This window comes from Rosa chinensis, chromosome 7 (assembly GCF_002994745.2).
Source record: "Rosa chinensis cultivar Old Blush chromosome 7, RchiOBHm-V2, whole genome shotgun sequence".
Taxonomy (NCBI): domain Eukaryota; kingdom Viridiplantae; phylum Streptophyta; class Magnoliopsida; order Rosales; family Rosaceae; genus Rosa; species Rosa chinensis.
Genome location: NC_037094.1, coordinates 30,877,621 through 30,881,853, shown reverse-complemented (window position 1 = coordinate 30,881,853; position 4,233 = coordinate 30,877,621). Strand labels below are relative to the sequence as shown.

At 34.4% G+C, this 4,233-nt stretch overlaps 1 long non-coding RNA gene across 2 annotated transcripts; it reads right to left on the bottom strand.

Moving 5' to 3' along the window:
* Nucleotides 1-1,336: 1,336 nt before the first annotated feature.
* LOC112179698 lies at nt 1,337-3,825 on the bottom strand. Of its 2 annotated transcripts, none has more exons than XR_002927855.2 (5): nt 3,713-3,825; nt 2,990-3,203; nt 2,708-2,760; nt 1,890-1,917; nt 1,337-1,743 (listed from the first exon to the last, which is right to left on the bottom strand). It is a non-coding gene; the product is annotated as an uncharacterized LOC112179698 (long non-coding RNA). The 2 variants fall into 2 exon arrangements; XR_005803667.1 differs by lacking the exon at nt 3,713-3,825 and adding an exon at nt 3,320-3,501.
* Between the last annotated feature and the right edge of the window lie 408 nt (nt 3,826-4,233).

Sequence of the window (4,233 nt, the reverse complement as noted above, 5' to 3'; positions counted from 1 at the left end):
ATAAACAATAATATGCATCATTATTAGATAAAAATCACTACTACAAAAACATGATTTAAGGACATTGAAACCATGTCCTTAAATACATACAAGGACTCTTAAAAAAGAGTCCTCTATCCGGGAGTCATCATAAGTCCGAAACAAGGATATTGGAAATGTGTCCTCTTTTCTATATGAGGACACAGTTTGTGTGTCCTTAAGGCTCTAAACATGGTGTCCTTGAATCCATAAGAGGACACCAAGAAAGTCTGTTCAATTACACAAACACAAAAGCTTTAACCCTTTCAGCAGATGCAACCAAAGCCAAGAACTCAAACCTTAATCAAAACAATAGCAACCGTTACCAACTTCAATCCAAAAAAAAGACAAATGAAATCAGAATGCATGCCAACAAAAGATTAAAAAGTCACAAATTGTAAGATACTCAAAAGATTAACAGCTATGAATCTGGAGGAAAAAAAAAAAGAGAACTGCAATCCAAATTTCAAATACGTACCCATATCACTCTAAATGAAAGCTTTATCCTATAAGTTAAATTTCTTGAAAATTGTTGAAGTAGAACTGAAATTTTTGCTGAGATCGGAGGGCGTGTCTCAAAATTCAATATGATTAGATCAATTACTGACAAAAAGTGTTAATCAGATGTCATCAAAGATTGGACCTTGTTGTCTTAGATCCCAATTATGATTCTCAATTAGTTTAATAACATTGATTACACCACTGTCAACTTCAAGCTTCCTGAAGCTTTCCCCAACTTTAGAACAAAGTTCTATTAACTGTGTTAAGGGCTTAGCTGCCTGTGTTTTACTCCAACAGAATCTACACTTAACGAATCTAAATGCAACAATCTGTCTATTTAAAAACATCATGTAACTATTTTTGCAAAGAATATATAACAAAGAAGAAAAGAACGAATGATTCAGACAAATAATAAGAAGATTTGAAAGTTGAATCTCAATTCGATTACTGCTATGATTGTTGCTGCATTCTTAATATATTATCAAAGGGTAAAATTCAATAAAGACAACTGAAACAATTTCGTTATGAAACCCAAAGCATTATATCATATAGTTATAAATTCTAACTTGAACTGAAAAACTGACAGAAAGCTAAAGATCAATTTGTGGTAACAGATTTCGGAGACCCTGCAAATCATGTTCCTACATACTGCTATCAGTCAATCAAAAGAAATAAAAAAAACTTAGAAAAACATCAAAATCGCATCCAAAATTAGTTAACCATTAATTCAATTGAAAACTGCAAACCAGAATTGATCTAGAAAAATCACAAATCAAGCAATGTTCTAGTAAATAATAACAAACATAAATTAGATTAAAAACCAGATCTTTGTTTATTTCCTTCAGTTTGCTTTTTGTATCTAACAGTACGAAAAGAGTTTGGTTGTTCGAACTATTCAAAAAGTAGACCAAAGGCTACAAAATCAGAGTAAACTTCATATATAAACGATTGAATAATATGATAATTGAATCCCCTCCTGTATTTGATTCGATTTTGTTCTTACCCTAAACTTTTAATTAAGGAAAGAAAGAGACAACAGAAGCTTTGTTTTTAGACATAGTAAGAGCTCGGAAATTAAGTTCTATCAAGGCAAGGACATTCAATTTGTTATAATCAATGTTATCAATCAAACTTGTAATATCTAACTTTTCCAAAAGAAACAAAGATTGATTTGTCCTGTTGTCTTCTGTATCTTAGTGCTTGCCTGCTTGGACTTTTACAAACCTAGAAAACGAACAACATGAATTTGGGATCAATCGTTGTCAAGAAGATAATAATATAGCTAAAGTTAAACGAAATCCCTTTGGGTATATGAGCAAAAGATGGATAACAATGATATTGACGTTGATCTTACTTAGCTGGAAGCTTACCAAATTCTCACTGTTGCAAGGACCACAGCTGCACTCCAAGATCAAACGAAGGAATGAGAAATCAACAGCAACTAATCTTAATATATTAAGATATACCAAAAAGCATGAGCTGGGTGGGAAACTAAAATAAATTTAGTCGTTATAGCAAGCTTTTTCTTTGGCTCTCCTAATATTCTTTGACCTGAATGCTGTACATTTCTATTTTCGTTATCTTTCTCCATGTCTGCATCATAATCCTTATACGATAAAACTACGTAATAGAATAACTATCAAACTGAAATAAAGGGAATTTTCCTAAACAGACTGTGACACTGAGAGAAGCTCCCAACAGAAAAGCAGAACCAAAAGTTGCAATTTATCATACTGTCACAATTTGGCAAACAGACTATGAATGAAACTAATCAGTTTCCCAAACGCAATGAATCAGAATTTATGCAATTCATAAAATGAAAAAGTCTATGAATTTAAATGATCGAGTGAATGTTCTTTGTAATAATTGAAATAAGGCAAATAGCTTGCAAGGACTTGCCTTAGAAATGAATTTGGAATAGGCTATCTACAGTGGTTTAATGTTACTCTAACTAAAAATATGATTTCATAGGTTACCGCAATTGATCACACAAAACCCAAAGCTGGTGAGTGTGCATCTGTTTGGTTTTTTCTCTTATGCAACCTGTTTCACGTCTTTGTTGAACCTTGCTTTAGTCCATAGATTTGCCCATTTTTTCATTGGAAATCAATTGATTACCTTCGTTATACTTAAACATCATTAAACAAATTGATGAAAGATTTGATATTGTGAGAAATAAGAAGCATACCTTGAAACTGTTGCAGTTGGCTACCCAGATGTCAAAGTAGAAAACAAAGGGATCTGCGCAACATAAAAAGTAATATCAGTTGACAATTAAGAACAACTAATAATGGAATAGAAATTATCGTACATAAAAAGTTGAAAGAATAGCAGCAAAAAGAAATTTTCATTAAACATTAAACTTGTTTTGTTCTCTCAGATTGGTAATAGAAGCTGAGCTTCCGAGCTGTTGAAAAGTAAAAACATGTATTATCATTGAGAACGAAACCAAGAACAGGCAAATACTCACAGATCTTCTGCTTTCGTCTCTTCTATTCCTCTTTTCTCTTTGCTCTTTTCTTTCGCTTTTGTTGATCTTGATGGTCTTTTCTTTCTTCTCTCTTCTTTCCACGGCTCACATATCTTCCCCTTTCGTCCCTTATTTCTCTTCTCTCTCTGCTCCCTTCTTTCAGTTTTGCTGATCTTGATGGAAGCCACTCAATCCCAACTCCCGATCATTATCCCTATCCAACACAGACCAGCTTGATAAATGAAATAAATGATCTGACTGATATGGTAGCCAATGGTATATACTACAAAACAACTATTATAAATTAAACTTGCACTTCTTTTCAGTCACCTGGAACTTTCATCAAATAGGTGGTGTGCATGTAAGGCCAAACACATCTATGATGTTCTCAACCATTTTAACTTCACCAAGGAGATCATTTGCCTCACATTTCAAATAATGCCTATCAATTCGAATCTCAGAAGTAACAAATGTTTGAAAGACAATGCGAGGTTAATGACTTCCTTGGCTTGATAATGAAAATGAATTTCTTTGAAAGAGGTAAAAATTGATAACCTAGATTGTTAGACAATAACCACTACATCTCTTTTAGTAGCTCAGACAAGGGAACCAAATGATTAAAGGCAAAAATTGATAACCTGGACTATTCAAAAGAAAAAAATGAGAACTTGATGTTGACAAAGGAATGTATTGGGTGAAGTTATATCGATAGGAATTCTATACCTTTGGCTTGAACATGACGTGCTCGTTCGAGACCCAGATCTATCCTCCAGCTATAAGAGGATTCAAAGAAGCAATTATCTGTTAAAACCAAGAGTACCCCATGAAAAATAAACAGTGTAATCCCCAACCATGAACCTATAAATCTGAGTACCCACCAATAATTAGGGAGATAATAGTACCTGAAAGTCTGCATCTTCTATAGTCCTGATTTTGGAGTTATTGACTCCTCAACCTTCTATCTGGGTTGATAGAATGAAATTAGGTCAGGAGAGCATAACACTGATAGAATATCAGGAAACCAATTTGTTTTTCTTATGTTGCGAAGAGCAAAGCAAAGTATTGAACACTGAAGGACCCTTCGTCCGTCACAGAGGAGGAGAAGAAAACGGAGAGGGAGAGAGATGGTGAGATACCTGGAGGCGGAGCCGCGGAGATGGGTTGCTGGTGGGGATTGAAAGACTGGAGTCGGTGGCCAGTGGGGCTTGAAAGGCTGGAGGCCCAGATCGGAGGCCGGAGATGGG